The 17,440-nt window shown below is 34.1% G+C and overlaps 1 long non-coding RNA gene across 1 annotated transcript in view; it reads left to right on the top strand.

Moving 5' to 3' along the window:
* The first annotated feature begins 3,351 nt into the window (after positions 1-3,351).
* The window catches only part of LOC150069368 (uncharacterized), a 32,938-nt gene continuing 18,849 nt past the window's right edge, over positions 3,352-17,440 (top strand). The window contains exons 1-2 of the long non-coding RNA XR_016535427.1: positions 3,352-3,423; positions 4,790-4,838. This is a non-coding gene — a long non-coding RNA (uncharacterized LOC150069368). The remainder of the gene's footprint in view (positions 3,424-4,789; positions 4,839-17,440) is intronic.

The raw sequence follows: 17,440 nt of genomic DNA, 5'->3' as shown, positions 1-17,440 counted from the left end.
GCTGGGTGCGGGAGGTTAGTAGGTCCTCTCTTTTCTCGGCTTGTCCTGGTCGGGGCATGTTCACCCTCTCCCTCCTGGGGATAAAAACCGAGGACTAAAAACCCCGACACTTAACAAGGAAGCAGAAAATAGAAAATAGGCTATGGCCTCTTAGGGGTCCCAGGAGTGGCCAGGCCCACACTGCAATGTTCCCCCAGGTTTGAGGGGCTTTTGTGCTCTGGGGACCAAGGGGAGTGTTGGCCCAGATTGGAACAACCTGTTCCTGTGTGCCTGATGTCTTGCTTGACCTGAGGGAATGAGGCAGGAATCAATCCTTCAGTGGGGCTGCTGAAAGATTCAGCATACAGTGGCTGGCCTTTTAATAAAAACTTCCGATTTGACCTCTCAAAATATGGCTTTGCTCTTTTCTTGCTGTACAACAGTATGCTTTGGTAAAATGTGTTCTCAGTAACTGGGAATAATTGAGCCAGAGTCATGAAAGCTCACCAAAAGAAAATTTCCAACTTAGAAAAGATTTCCCATGATTTGTAGGGAAGCCCAATCAGTGATTTGCAAAATTTTGAGTGAGTGGGGTGTTTAAGTCACAGATCATTCCAAAACCTGAGGAGAAGTGAGAAAGGAAGTCAGGAAATGCACTTGCATGTACTTAAGTGACAGATACAGTTTATCTAAGTAACTTCCAGGAAGATGCATCCTCCTTTATTCCAGAGTCTAAGTCTAGAGTGCTTGGAAAACAAGGAAATTTTTTTTTACAGTGTTCACAGAATTACAAACAAAGGAATAATATATTTATTCAGGGGTAACCAATACTTATTGGATAATGACCATATGTTAAGTACTTTACATTCTTCCATACATTTGATTCTAACAATAGCCCTGAAGAATAAAAAGAACTTCAATTTATACTTGAAATCCACAGAGGTTTAGTATTTTTACACACATGATAGAGAATTTAAAACTAGGTAACTCAAGTGTGACAGACTCATTCTTTTTATTTTACCATACCACTAGTAAGTAAACATGATGTTCAGAAAAAGAAAATGAACACTTTTATTTTGATTGTCTTTATAATAATTGGACCTGTTAATATAGATGTCTATCTTTGTGTAACTCCAATCTTAATGTTCTTAATAATATGTCAGTAAAAAAAATCTATCAGGAGAGATAATATGGTATGTGAAAAGAAGAGGATGTTATATGGAGGTTGTTAGAAGAATAAGTTTCAGACAAGTATCACTGTATCCAGAATCACTGGTGTATCCACAAAATAAATCTAAAATTTCTCTCTAAAATGCCATCTGAACTGTAATCCAGTCAAGTATTCCCTGTTTTAATTTCAGTCTCAACCTGTTCATCTGAGGATCATCCCTAGATCATCATCTAGTTTTCTGTGAATAACCATGATATATGAATAACCTTTGATAATTCTTATTTACTGAGTAGGTGCTGAAGCAGCAGACTTTCATTCCGCCTATTTGTTGTGATTTCCTCTAGCATTATCAGAGACGCTCTCAAACTTACATCACACAAACTGTGAAACTGAGAAATTATAACTTTATTTCTCAAAATGGGAGAATTTATGCAAGTCTATAAGTGCATGAAAATTATTGGGCTCCAAAATTTTGAAATATGGTATCCCAAGCATCACCACAGAACTCTAAAACATACAAATGAAAATCACAGAATGAGGGTCTAAAACTTTTCATTTTATGATCTTACTGAAGATATAGAAGATAAGGGAAAGGGAATAGAAGTCAAGTAAGTAAAAAGTTAAATTAAGAAAGTAAAATGTTGAGATCTCTTTTAGGATACAGGCTAAAAAATGAAATGCACAAATTCTAGAATATTAATGAACCAAGCAATTATCCAAACCTCAGTTCAGCTCAGCAATTGCAGTACATTTTCATGAGATTTGGCCATCTTGGACTCCTATGGGTTACCATATTGAGCTTCTATTAGTGCCTTTTAGAGAACCACGAGTGCCAATTTCTGATCTTACAAACGCATTTTCTTTAAAAATATGTTGTGATTCTCCGAGACTTCAGCTTCAGTTTGATACCTGCAATAATTGACTCCTGGTTAATTCTAAATTCTACTCACAGAAAAGAGATAAAATTTCTGTGGTATCTTCTGAGAGCTACCCTCAGTGTGCTTCATAGAATCTGGATCTTGCGTTTTCTCTTTGGGTGAGAAAGCATGGGTTCTATGGAATAAAAGGGAAGCAAGACTCACAAAATGAAAACTAAAAGTAGGGCTTTAGAGAAACTTCCACTGGATCAATGTTTCCAATGGGAAACAAACTAAACAGTGGACTTTCTTGGTTTATTTAGTGAAATAACCATGATTTGTGTTCAAGTATATTTGAGGAGTTAATCAGAACAATGTTTATACTCTTTTCTCAACTTTTAGGTGAAAAATAACTGCACTATAATTTTGTGAATAATTATATATTATTTAATTACTTATTATTATGATATTTTTGTAATATATGCATATTTATTGTTATTGTAAAGGTGATGTAGATAGAGGCTATAGTTATATCAGTCAGATAAAGAATACATTTCTTTTGGGGAAATATCACTCTCTCTCTCCTATCCCCGTGCTCAATTTGTGTAGTTCATTTTCAACTAGTGAAGTATCACTAATCACATGTATTGACTGAGTTTCATGAAGAGATTAGAAGTAGGCAGATTTGATCAATTGTGGTTGGAAGTAGAGAAATCAATACTTAGAAAAATGAAAGGATTTATTGTAGACTATTTTGGCAGATAATTGGTGAGGGAAGATATAGAAATTAGAGAAATTAGTTCACATTGAGGATATATTTTTAGATAAGAATCCCAGGTGAAAAGATGTACATATATAGAAAGTGTGTGTGTGTGTGTGTGTGTGTGTGTGTGTGTGTGTGTGTGTGTGTAGAATTCAGTTTTAGAGTCCCATTTCTTCATCGGTAACATGTAGATTACGGTGTTTATGTAATAGTTACTTTATGGATCAAAATGTGTTAATGCACATAAAACACATCCAACAAAAGCACATAGAGTAGTATGCACAGTGGTATTTTTCTTACATGTGAAAAACAATATATATAACAATTTGCACTTAAATTTCAATTTTTATTGTTCAGTTTTGGCACTTAAACTGAGAGCCTGGCTGCTGTCCCTAACAGGCCTGTTTATGTTCTAGGTTAGTTAGTGCTCAAACTCTAGCACCATTTCTGGTTTTTGAGTGGTAAATTGGAGTAAACTTTCTAATTTTAAAGAAAAAAATTCAGGCATGCAAAAAAGCATTATACAATGGATACTTATGTGTTAAAAGCTAGATTTATCCAATGTGTATCGGTATCTATCTTTCAGATCAATCTATTCAAGGAAACTATCACAGACAAAACCAAGAACCTGAAATTTTCTTCCTCCTACAGAGGTATGCACTATTTCGAGTTTGATGTGTCTCAGTATTAAATATTTACTTTCTTTTAATCTACCCTTCATATGTATATATTTTTAATTTGTTCAACATGCACTCTAAAAGATCGTAACACTCAGTTTACTATTTTATACATATATGCAAAATATTTATGTAGAGATAGATGCAGATATATAGAGAGATGTATTAATACATGAAGCTGATTCTTTTTGCCATGATCACTTTATTATTTTGCATGTGTATAACACTTTAGGTATAATGTTTAGTATATTTTCATCTCTCCCAAGTGTATTATCACCCATGACTTTCTTGTACAAAGTCTCTTTAAATTTTCTAGCTAATTTTTCCTCTTAATTAGGTTTCTAACAAGGTACATGAAATATCTATTGTGATTTGCATAAGGTATATTAATGTATGAATACAGCTTTATTGGAAAAAGAGAGTTGCTTATTGTATTCATTATTTTAAATATGGACATAATAAAATATGATTCCAAAAGCAGGGGAATTTTTTTCGCTTTTCATCTACTTTTTCTTTTTGTAAAATTGTTTAAGTGTTTGTACAAAGGAGATACCATCTAACAAAGCAGTTTATAAATGCAATGCATCTTTTTTCTTTTTTAAAAACTTTTTATTGTAATATGTAGAGGGGTTACAGTTTGCCAGATAGTAGGTGCATTACTTCTCATACATTGATACCCCTTCTTATGTTTTTGTACATTTCCCTCCCCCACTCCTTCCCAATCATCTTGTTTTCCCTTTTCCTTGTCCTATTTCAAATAATCAAACATATATACAATATACCAGGAAACAAAGTCAGGTATAGTAACAATATAGGATTAACCACAGTACAATACATCTTGACCAGTATTACTCCTTTTAACATTCTCATCCCCCTTCAACCCATCCTTTCTGTAATTCATTTTTAATTTCTGTGTAACCACTGCTCTTCATCAATTAAATCATTCTACTTATCATTACACTATTAAGGGATGGTCAGGTATTTATTTTCATTTTCCTTCTTTTACAAAAATATCAAGTTTCTTCTGCATATTTAGATAGATAGATAAATCTCTGCTATTTAAAATATCAAATTGAATCTGTGCATGTCATTGGCTTAACTGGATTTTATGAAATTGTTTTGCTAAGTTTTACTAGCAACTTGTCCTCTTAATAAACATACATTGCTTAATTCTTACTATAGTTATCAATTACTTGAATGTTTTCAATGCACAGTGCATGAAATGATATGCAAATATTTATAATTTGCATTATTGCAAAACAATTATTGTTGAAAACAGACTATTTGAAGATCAAATAGCTCTGTTAATCTTATATTTACATCTATTTATTTTTCTTGTTAGGGATGGACAAAAATGGTAGAGTAGAGGTACAATGAAGAAAATTACTGAGGTAAAAATTAGTCCTTATCCATATAATGAGTGAATGTTGGCCTTAATGTACTATGTTATCTCTCATCTCTTTTGCTGTCCCTTGGTTATCTTATATTGTTATAGTAGTTCACCTTGTTATCTGATGTATTGTATATGTACATATTTGGTTATTTGAAATTGGATAGGGAAGGGGGAAAACAAGATAAGGGGCATGGAGGGAGGAGGGAAATGGGGACTAAGACATGAGAAAGGGTATCAATGTATGTGAAGTAATGCACCTTCTATCTGAATATAATGTAACCCTTCTATTAATTACAATAAAAATATATGGAAAAATTATTGAACACATACTGTAAAGTGTTGTTAAATGAAATGAATGAAAATAGAAGCCACACATTGTTCCTGCCTTCAGGTAGTTGTCAGAAAAAAAATATTGGTCCTTATAAAGTAAGTTATAGCCTGAAGACTCATAGTAATTAATTGATATGTACAATTACATTTATAAGCAGAAACATAATTTGTAATACCTTACCTTGCATTTGAATTATATACCTTATTGCATTTGAATTATAGCATCCATCCTCATAAATCTCATGTATAATCCTTACCACTCTGACCTTACTCATATAATGGACAACCTCAGATCAAAACAAAGACATCAAATAAGGGTAATTTGCAATAATTGATATAATTCTTTTAAAATGGAAATGAATGAGAAAAAAAACTCCCATAGCTTCTCTGGGATAAAATGACCTTTTTACTATTTAAAGTGAGTTATGAGAATGTGAACACATTCAATTAACCAACCATAAGAAGAAAACAAAGGAAGGCCACACAGCCAAAGTTTACCAGCTATTTCAGAGAGAGGAAGATTACCATGATTACAAAACAGCTTCTTATTTTTAAACAATGGATCATCGATTAAATAAGATTTTCTTTCAGGATGTCTATTTAGAACAAGTCCTTTACTATTGTATTTTAGGGAAATTAAAAAATCAGAAGACCTAATTTCTTCATTCTCTTCAATTACTACTGTTATTAATTGCTTCGGACAATGTCAATACCTTGGATGAGAGGTTTAAAATAAGTACAGTTACTACAGTGGCTCAGAATTTTATGATATTCCATACTTTTTCCTGATTTATATGCATTCAAATTACCCATTAACATGCCTTGTTGCATTCCATATAAAATGAAATGAGATCAATGCACATTTTAAACTCATTATGCTGATATTATAAATGCAAATTACCAGCTACCTACAGTGTAGTTAAATATTATCCTGCACTTTCCTGTTACTTATGAACAATTTAGAAATAACATCTGTAATTTTAAATGTGTTTTCTTTGTCTACTCAACCTTGTAGGGAGCTCCCAAAGTGTATACCATATCTTAGAAAAAGTCTTGCAAAGTCAAACAGACTATGCTTTCTTTTCTGGCTGGATTATTGGATTAAACATTTAAAAACAAATATTAAAAACGTTGCTTTCGTGTTACAATGTTACAAGATTTTTTATTCTTTTATTATTTATTCATATGCTAAAATATTGACTGAAGCACCTTCCTTTCTACAGATCACTTTCAAGTGATCACAGTATCACACTTTCAAGGAAGAGCATTTTAGGCTGTTATAGACTCTGACAACAAAACAGCAAACCATGAGTATCTGTAGGATATATTAAAGGGATGCTTTTTGATATCTCACTGAATAATACTAATCAGGAAGTGAATACTCAAAGTACAGCAGTACTTCAAGGACAATATGGGCTCCAAAAGCATAATTTTGGATCAATTCTCATTTAAAAATACCATTGAGGATATCTCAAAATTAGTATAAGGACATATTTTATTCTTAATTAACAGGAAAAAAATGATTTATTTTCCTGTCTTGAGGTCTCAGCTTTGGAAAAGACAAGTCAGTATGACATAGGACTGAGGAAGCATCCTCCATCTGAATCACTAAAAATATCCACTGACTAGTCAATAACTTTTGTCAAGAGAACGGCAAGAGTATCAACAGGGACTTAATAATAAGTGCTCTGTTGAATTCCCTGTCCTTATCCATTTAGAGTTGTAGTTAGGAAGCTGGAAAAGGAAGGAAGGAAGGAATTTAAATTGGTCTTTGTAAATGAATGCAGATTTCTAATAACTCTTTTAAAAGTGTTCAAGAATCTTTCCTGAGCCCCTAATATGCCAACTATCAATGTCATGACTTTTTGTTCCTTCAGATTTTGTCCTAGGCTGTCTTTTCTTTCTTGAAAGCTCACTAATCTTCCCCTCCCCCTTTAACTGTCTCACATGCTTTACCAGTCTTCCCTTCACTCCACTTAAATCTTAATCTCTTAATCTTCTGAGAAGAGATTAAAGTCTTCCACTTCTGTTTAATATAGATTGCCATTTTTGTTCATTCTTTTACCATTGTCTATTTGGGTATGATCTCCACCATGATTCTCACCTGCTCATCATTGTTTCCTCAAATGTAAGACCATGCCTTAAGCATTGCTGCACAATAAGCAGTTAATGAAGGACGGACTGAATCAAAGACCATCATTTTGTCAACAGTGAGCGTGATGCCCTTCGTGTTTATAGTTTGACATAGTTGACTCCATCTGTTTGCATCCTTCTAGAACTTTTCCTGTCTATCAAGAGCTCTTTCAAATTCTATTGGCATATGAAACTCCACAGCTCCTAGCAAATAATGTAGATGAGCTTTCAAAGTATTTAAAAGGCTCAAAGTCTGTCACACTTGGTTTTTTTAGTTTTAAGGAGATTTAATCTGGCATTTTAATCTAATGCAAATAATAAAAGCCATTACAATTTAATCTACCTTATAAGTGTTGTCTTAAAATTTTTTTCAAGTAAATTTTCCTTTAGAACTAATGGAGTATTTGAATATTACCATTTTGTAAAACAGAAGTAATTTGGTAAAGAAATCTATCAAATGTTGACTGAAAATAATTAAATGATCATGGTAATCATTAGAATCCTAAAAGTCACCAAATATGGCTTATCTTCTCAGACTTAAATGCTCTCAACTGGAAAACCCATTATAAACTGAAATCACAATTGTTTCCCAATAGAAAGGGATTATTTTTAGAACCAAATCCTACTTCATAAAGAATTTGAAAAGCCTGTCTTGATTCTTCATATATGAAAAAAGAAAAGAAAAACTGAGCGGTGTCAGAATCATTTTCCTGATGTACAAATACCAGCTACTCTGCAAACACAACTTAGTATGTGAGTCAACCTTCTCTAATAAGTACTGGCCATTGTAGTGGCCAGAGGTCACCTGGAGCTTTTTCGCCATTAGCTGCATTTGCCCTCACAATTCCAGAGACTTTCTTCAAAGAAGATCATTGCCGTAGAAAGATGTTAGAAAGAAGCCCACAGCACAGAGGTGACGATGAGGTCACGCTAATGACTTCCTGTAAAACAGCCAAGGCAAAAGGGAAAATAAAAATGACAAAACTGTAGAAATGATCTTTTCAGACCAACAAAATCAGTTTACTTCTAAAGGCACATAGCTTGCCATTCTCTCGGTTTCTGAAGATTCTATCTCCAAATTCTGCTTGGTCAAACGAACTTATATGCATTTTTAAAATTTAAACAGAGTCAGAGTAGTTCTGGAACAGGAACACGTATGTGCATAATATCCACACACAGGATCTGAAATGAGCATTTTATCCTGTTTACATGGAAGCATTTCCTGAGGGCTTTTCCTGAGTTTTATCTCTTGAATCTTATTTGTACTTCAACCCTGGGCAAGATGGTAGGACCTAAAACAAAACAAAACATTGTCAAAACAATTTAGCCAGCAGGAGTTGGTAGGATCCTGATGAGATGACATGCTTCATTATTTAAGGGATTTGGGATAAAACAATAAAAGTTGAGATTTTAAATAATAGTAGTCACTACATCAAACATTTCTCTTTTCTAAGTTTCCACAATATGAATGTAGTATCTTTGCCATTGTAAACAAAATGCCTCACAGTGGTTGTTGTTGAGGGGTTTGGGGGAAAAAGGTAAGGTATTAACTAAGGTGCATGAAAACTGTTTAAACACTGAATTACAAGAATGAATTACAAGAAAACTGAGGAAAGAGAAATGCCATTTAATCAGAAAATAAGTGGCTTTTTTATTAAAGAATTTATTAACATTGATTTTTACATTATATTTCAAATGATGTGTTAAACAAGTGTTCAAGAAGGGAATCTCTATATACAATCACTGACACTTAGATTTTAGAACATAATTAAAATTAGACTGAGGGTTTGTATGTCATAGATACATATTAATCTATGTAATTAATACATTATATCTATAGAGTCATACATTTTTATGTCTATATAGTTGTGTTTATAAGAATCAAATTACCAGTAGTGAAAACTGATTACTGTGTACAGTGAAGGGTACAGTTTGAAGTATTTCACAAATACTTCCCACGGTCCTTTGATGTAATATCGTACATGGAATCTCTGTAGCCACATGGAGTAAAAACTCACATTTGAAAGCACACTATTTATTAGAAGCTAAGAACCAGGTGAATAGAGATAAGCAGTAGTAAATTTCTCAGCAGTTGTGCTGGTAAGTAGAAGTCCACAAGACAGAAGTCTTTCAAAGGAGAGATAAGGTAATCTCATTTACCACCAAATCTCTGCCTTCTGCCATACGCAGGGGACCCTAATATATTCGTATGAAAAAGTAGAAAAATTAGTAAGGTGGAACCAGAAAGCTAAGCCAAGGAAAGCAATTCCCTGATACATGTGTAAATGACAAGGCAGCCACATGTGACTCACAGCTTTGCCAAGGAACATGGGAAGGAAAGAATAGAAAAAGGTGAATCAGTCTGACCTTGCGGCCAAGAAAGCCGCAGGTCAGGTATAAAGATTCTTGAGCGAAGTGCCTGGATTAATTCATTCCACTCATCCTGGGAAGTAGATATTTGCTCTTGGCTATACTAATGAGATCAAATTGAAATATGGTGACTCTGAAGTACTTGGATAGCACGAGAAGTAGTTGTAGCAGTAGAAAGCTGTACCATCTGCAACATCTCAGCTTGGACTTGTCCTGTCTAACATGCGCCCAAGAATTCAGAATATGAAAGCAGAAACATCAGCAATGGACATAAAAATGCATATAATCCGATCCAATCAAGATCAGTCAACTAGAAGGAAAATGAAGACTTTCTAATCAAGGATGGCCCGTGTATTAGCACCAATGCTTATAATCTCTGGATAGATTTTTTTTGTTGTTGTTTTTGAAGGGTTTAAACTTAGGGATTCACCCTTGCTCTGCAGGCCCTCTCATACCTGAGCAATGCCCAACATTTTGCTGATTTCCTTTTTTGTTTTTTTGCCAGTCCTGGCTCTTGAAGTTAGAGCCTAGGCACTGTTTTGAGGCTTTCTCAAGTCTAGCACTCTACCACTTGAGTCATAGCACCACTTCTCACGTTTTTTTCTGTGTGTGTGGTGCCAAGGAATTTTACCCAGAGCTTTGTGTATGCTAGGCAAGCACTGTACCACTAGGCCATCTTCCTGGCCTCTGCTTACTTTTATAGAGACAGTGTTTCATAGATTTCTCTGACTTTAAATTAGTTTTCTGCTACTTATGTAGTTAAGGCTATAGACATGAGTCACTTGTATGTTTATTTTAACTTTTAATGGAAAATTTCAAATATATATATGTATATATATGACATAATGGATTTCCATTTCCCTAGTGCACACTTGCTACAAATATAAATTCAAACTTATTTCATTTAAGTATTGACCCTTTCCTTTTACCTAGATTATTTTGCACTCAAATTCTTGGCATCACAGAAATTCATCTTTAAAACTTTGTGAATAGTGGCAAGAAAAACTATATTTTATTATTTTTTATTTTATTTTATTTTATTCTGATTGCCATGGGGCCTGAACTTAAGGCACTTTCCTAAACTCTTTTGACTCAAGGCTAGAATTCTTGCACTTTGAGCCACAGCTCTACTTCTGGTTTTCTCATGGTTAATTGAAGATAACAGCCTCACAGATTTTCCTACCCAGACTGACTTTGAACTGCATTCTTCAGGTCTCAGTCTCCCAAGTAACTAGGATTACAGACATGAGCCACCAACACTCAGCAAGAAAGACTTTCTAAAAGCATAATCACAGTACTATGTTAGTGAGCTAAAATAGTCCATTAACTTCTTAGTACTAACAACTATATAATCACTCTTTTGAGTTTCCTTTGTTGTTTTGTCCTTTCTGTAACTTATTTATACAAATCATGATTTGTATACTTTGGAATTGGATGATATCTTTCCTGCTTTAAAAAAGATATAGATCTATATCTCTCTAAATAATCGTTATATACTAAAGATATACCCCCCACAGCATATACATACATACATACATACATATATATATATACCAGTATCACTTTTAGTTATTTTTTTCATATATTTTTTCACTTTTAGTTATTTTTAGCAAATTCTTTTTTGAAGAATTCAAAAATTATCTTGGCCTGTGATTCTTTTTCAGGCCTGATTTTTGCAGATTGTGTTACCATGGTAACACTCAGCATGTTTCTGTATCCCCTTCATTTCTGTATATTGATCATACTAAAGGCTTCAGCAGATTTAGCTCAGCTTTAGCAGAAGCCTGATAATTTGAGGGTATATTTACTTTAAAGAGACACTCAATGTAAGTGAGCATTTTGCAAAAGATGAAATCATGTGTTATCATTTTCAGAATGTATAGTCACAGGAATGCAACTCAAAGATGCTTTGTTTTAAATAATTATTTACTCACTTTACATAAAATAGCTGTACAGACAACTGCCAGAATAGTTGTAAAGACTATTTTTTGTAACATCCCTGAAATGAATGTGAAATGACACCAAGTTGATGATTTTGTGAAATGCAAAAATCTCTGTTCCAAAAGTTGCTGTTACTTTAATGAAATAGTCTGCAAAGATTAGATCTGGCTTGGGGAATCACAGAGGACACACTGAATAAATAAAGAATAGGAGCTAATACATTAGAAGATAACCTGTGTTGTCTAGAAGACAGAATTATCACTGAAAAGCTGACCAAAGGTAGAGCATGACAAGGAGAGAGAAAATTGTGCTTTTCTATGTTAGGTAATACTAAATATCTATGTTTAGGTTAATACTAAATATTAAAACTAATCTGACGTTGAAAAACAATAGTGATTAGTAATGAGAAAAGCTGACTAAGGATAGAATAATTCTAAAAAGGAAATGGAATGACAACAAAAATTGAAGCCATTAAAAAGATTTGTTTTTCCAAAAGTTCTATGCTGCTACAAATGTTTAAAGTTGAAGCTTCCGCTGTGTCTCATTTTAGGTTTTATTACAGACAAGATAGTTGTAATTCTGTCTTGTTGGTAGGGATATAGGTGGCTCATGCTTGTAATCCTAGCTACTTGGGAGTCTAGGATCTGAGGACTGCAGTCCAAAGCCATCCTGGGTAGGAAAGTCTGTGAGGCTATTATCTCCAATTAACCACCAGAAAAGCAGAAGGAGAGCTGTGGCTCAAAGTGGTAGAATTCTACCCTTGACCAAATAATATTGATTTCATTTGCTGTGAATAAATCAATTGTTTATATTAATAAGTGTTATAAAAATAGGGGAAACTAATGGTGGGCTAACCTAGTAATGGCATAATTAATATTATTGGACTCAGTTGTCAATGGATCAAATGCATCAAAAAAGAAACTCAACAGAACTACTTGTCCAAAGATATTTCTCAAGATATTTTATTTAGGAGTCCTCTTCTAAAGCATTCTGAAAATTGCAAACACATCTACGTGCTGTCCTGACACTGTCCACTTGATAGTTATGCCAAGGAATTCCTCAGTTCTGTAGCTCTGTTCCACAGTAACATCATCTTAGGCTGTACTGCGAACAAGAAAACATAACCTCTAAAAAACAGAGCATGGTCATGTTTATGTTTTTATATTTTCTTGGAATGAAACTGTGATTAATACATTTTATGTCCACTGAGAATTTGCCCAAACTTTCTTCCCTGACATTTCACATAGCAGAAAGATAGCAGATGTTTAATTTATCCTTCTGACATTTGCTCAAACATATTTCTAGTAATCTAGGCAATGTGTTCCACCTAATGCATCTTACCTGACCTATCAGCATTTGACATAATGAATTACATCGTTAGTCATTGGAACTCTCAGTTCTGGCTTCTGGGATGCCACACTTATCATTTTCCCTTCACACCTCTGAAGGTTGATTTACCCTTCTGTTTTTTCTGTCTTCCTCATCTTTCTGACCCTCAAATGTTTATGGGCAATAAGGATAAATCTTCTGATCTTTAATTGCTACTTCTGCCTCTCTCTCTGTCTCTCTGTCTCTCTGTCTCTCTCTGTCTCTCTTTCTCTCTCTCTTTCCCTCTCCCTCCTTCCCTCTCTCCCTCCCCCCGCACCAGGCTTATTTAGTCCAGTAAATTCAAACATCAACTACCTGCCCGGATTCCCAAATTTAGAGTACTTATCTTGATTCTTGATTTCTCACAAACTATAACTTGAATTTTCAACTACCTCTTCAGGATATTCCCTTGGGTATCAATTAAGCGTCTCAAATGGGTTGTATCCCAAGTAAATCCTTGCACTCAAAATTCATCCTGCCTCTCCATCATCTTCTCTACCTGGTAACTAGAGGAGATCTACTAGCTAAGACAAACCTTGTTTCCTCTTCCTCTCAGCTCACAAATCCAATCTCAACATACCACTTTGATTCTGTTCCATAATATGCAGAAGATGATTTTATTTTCACTTTTTCAGGCACAATTACCACTAGGACCAACTGTCATCACTTCTCACTAGGATTAATTCAGTGGCCGTCCCACTGATCTTTCAGCTTCAATTTTGTCCATTGTCCCTCAATCTGTCCTCATTCTGGCTGTCAGAATACCTTTTGCTGTTGTTGTTATTGCTACCTTTCTCACTCTTTTTAACAATTTACTTTATTGTTACTATAAAGGTGACTGAATACCCTTTCATGAAGTGTCTTCTGTTCCCTCATTCTCTCCCATTCCTTCCCTCCCATCTCTACCCATGAGTTCCATCGTTCACTTTCATCAGTATCCACTGAGCTTTACTGCTGCACTTTTCACCCTTTTCTCCTCGAGTTCTGTACCATCCCCCCAGCCCTTCCAAAGATGTACACCATAAAAGACAAGAAGACAGAATTATCAACATTTTTAAAAAGAGAGATATCTGTTTCCATATCTCTAAGTTCATTTAAATATTTTATATAAATATAAAGAGGCACATAAGCATGGCTTCTTTGTGTTTCTTTCCTAAGAGAAAAAGGATCCCTTTTAATCATGAGCATCTTTGCAAACAATTTTCCATATTACCCAGAATATTATCATGCCAACTAAGTCAGGAAAGCAGATTATGGGAAATAGAGTTTAGATGACTGGGCACTGTCCTTGGGCTTTCTTAAAATTTAAGAACAATGATTGTTCAAAGCAACTGCAAATTTCAGTCTACAACTCTCATGAAACATTACATTTCATAAGGTTACTCATGTTTTCAATTTTATTTTCTTCTGCTATACCTCTGGATTTTAGAAAAATACATAATGTGATATAAATGCAATAACCACACATAGAATAAACGTACAGATAACTCTCAAGGGCTAGTAACATATGCTAAGCTGAACTTGAAAATTATTTTCAGTGGACAGATTGAGAGACAATGCACAAGGTTGAAGCTGAGCAATTAGTTAGAAGGCCACTGAACTAAGCCAAATGAGAGGTGATAACAGTTGGAGCCTTTTGAAACAGAATCAAAATGATATATTGATATGCCAACAGAGTGTTATATATTACAGAATTCAGTAATGTCAAGTATCATTTTTCTCCAAATTAATCCTAGGTTTAATGTAATACCAGCCAAAAACATATTCAATGAAGTAAGCCAGACCCAAAGAAACATAGGCTCCATGGTTTCCCTCATCTATAATCATTAGTATATGTGTAGGATTCTCCTAGCAGAGGATCACGACAGCTCAAAAGCTATATATATATATAGATATATGTATATATATGTATATATACATATATAGAGAGAGATACATACATACATACAGGATGAGGCTAAGCAAAATGAGCTCAAGGATATAGAAACAAGAGGTTTATTTTTCTGATTGTTGTTCTTAATGTACTATATGGAGTTATTTCTTTTCTTCTCTTTTTTCCCCTTATGGTTTATCACATGTTGTTACTGTATCTGACTTTGCTACCTGGTATATTGTATATATGTTTATTTGTTTATTTGAAATAGGGAAGGGAAGGGGAAAGGTAAGATGATTGGGAGGTAGTGGGGGGGAGAAAAGTGGGAGAAAAACATGGGAAGGGTTATCAATGTTCATCAAGTAATGTACCCACTACCTGATGAATGTAACTGTAACCCCTCTATACATCACTGCAACAGTAAAATACAATGAAAAGCATATTCAATTTTATAAAGAAACTGATTAGTTTATTTCAATGTTTACATGTAAATCCAAGACCACGAGTCATCCAGATTACAGAAAACAAAAATTTGATACTTACATGGAATCTGAACAATATATTCCTGATATGAGAGCAGGCCAATGACCAAAGATGTAAAGTTAGTAGGGAATTTGATACTTATTTTCAATGATAGATAAAAAAAAATATCTGGGGCCAGGAGTATAGCCTAGTTTTAAAGTGCTCACCCAGCATGCATGAATCCCTGGTTGGATTCCTCAGTACCACATACACAGAAAAAGCCAGAAATGATGCTGTGGCTGTAGTGGCAGAGCACTAGCCTTGAGCAAAATGTGTCCATGGGCAGTGCCCAGGCCCTGAGTTCAAGGCACAGGACTGGCAAAAAAATATCTGGATACTTATATTAAAACATTAACCCTAACACACAGTTTTAAGCATATATTGAAATTAAATTGACACAATCATAGAATACAACTACTAAAATACAAAAGAAGCCCTAAGAGAGAACACTTATAACATGTTGGGGCAACCAGTTTTTCCACTTGAACCACAAACCAATTTGCTTTTATTTTAAATTAATTGTACTTTATTGTTGTGTCTGTATTGGAGCTTGAACTCACAGCCTCTCCCTCTTACTTGTCTTTTTTGCTCAAGTTTGGCACACTGTCACTTCAGGCTTTTTTGCTGGTTAATTCGAAATAAGAGTCTTATAGACTTTTCTGCCCAGGCTGGATTCGAACTTCGAGTTGCAAATCTCAGCCTCATGACTAGCAAGGATTACAGGGATGAACCACTAGTACCCAAGCTAAGCTACACATTTTAGAAAGAAAAAATATTAAAATTATTTCATCCGAAAAGTCAATGTCTGAAAGCCATAGTTACCAGTTCCAAAAGACAAAATATAAAATACGATAATTTCTGCAAAGCACTCACTCAACGAGTAACTTGCATCACAATATATGTCTTAACAATACAGAGACAATGAAAAGCTGGTTAAACATTTGAGAGAAAATTTTACAAAAGGAAATACACAAGTCGACAGTAAACATTTAACACAGCCATTTGAGAAATGGATGTTGAAACCAGGATGAAATATCACCACAAATGCATTCAAGTAGCTCGTTTTAAAATCCTGAAAATATCAGCTCTTAGTAGCACACTCAGATATTGCTGATAGAAGCACCAAAGGTTACAGCCACTTCTAAAAACAGCATAGCAATCGCTTTTATTGCTAAGCATCTGATTACACACCTAGAAATATACTTAAAAATGAAAACAGCCATACAAAGTTACGTACAGCTGTGATCACATCAAGATTTTTTTTTCATAGAGGACAAAAACTAGAAATAAGACAACAAAAATCAAATATCAATTGGGCAATGGAAGAAGATTTTGTGACATAATAGTACTTTGGAATATTACTGAAATGTAGCGTTTGCCAAAGAATAAAGTAATAAAATAAGTCACACAATATGGTTGTTGATGCTAATTAGATGTGATTATAACAAAGATAAACCTTAATAACATTAAGTATATCGGAATTTACCTGGGGATTGCAGGAACAGCAAATTAGCATGAGAATACATTCAGGATGAATGAATTATTCTGTATTTTTTTTATTATTGTTATACTGGTGCTCACAGGTTTGTGTATATAGGTACCATAAATTCAGCAAGTCTTAGTGTTTAATACCTAAAAATAATGCCCTTATAAAGAAAAAAAATGATTTTACTTTACTTAGTAGAATGAAAGAATTTTAATGATTTGTTTTCTGAGCTAAAGGCTTCAATAATGACTCAGATATTTTAGCAAGCTGTATAAAGTTATAAAAATTCCATTCATATAGATTTCACTACTTAGCACAGGATCTAGTAAACATAGAGCCCTAGAAATATTTATGGAGTAACTAGAGATGAAAGACAAAATGAAGAAGAAAGATGAATCTTGGTCAAAAGAAGAGAAAATCCAGGATGGAAAATTTAATCAAGTTCCTTGATCTCTGAAGAAACAAGGTAACTAGGTTTGTTAAAGCAATTGTGTCTCACTTAGCCAATGATACAAATACACTGGAGAACAGAGTGACATTTCCTCTATTATGTTGTAAGGAGATTATTCTGTTGGGG

The sequence above is a fragment of the Megascapheus bottae genome, chromosome 1, assembly GCF_031878675.1.
Source record: "Megascapheus bottae isolate mThoBot1 chromosome 1, mThoBot2.hap1, whole genome shotgun sequence".
Taxonomy (NCBI): Eukaryota; Metazoa; Chordata; class Mammalia; order Rodentia; family Geomyidae; genus Megascapheus; species Megascapheus bottae.
Note: the sequence above shows the minus strand (reverse complement) of the source record. Positions and strands in the feature narration are given on the sequence as shown.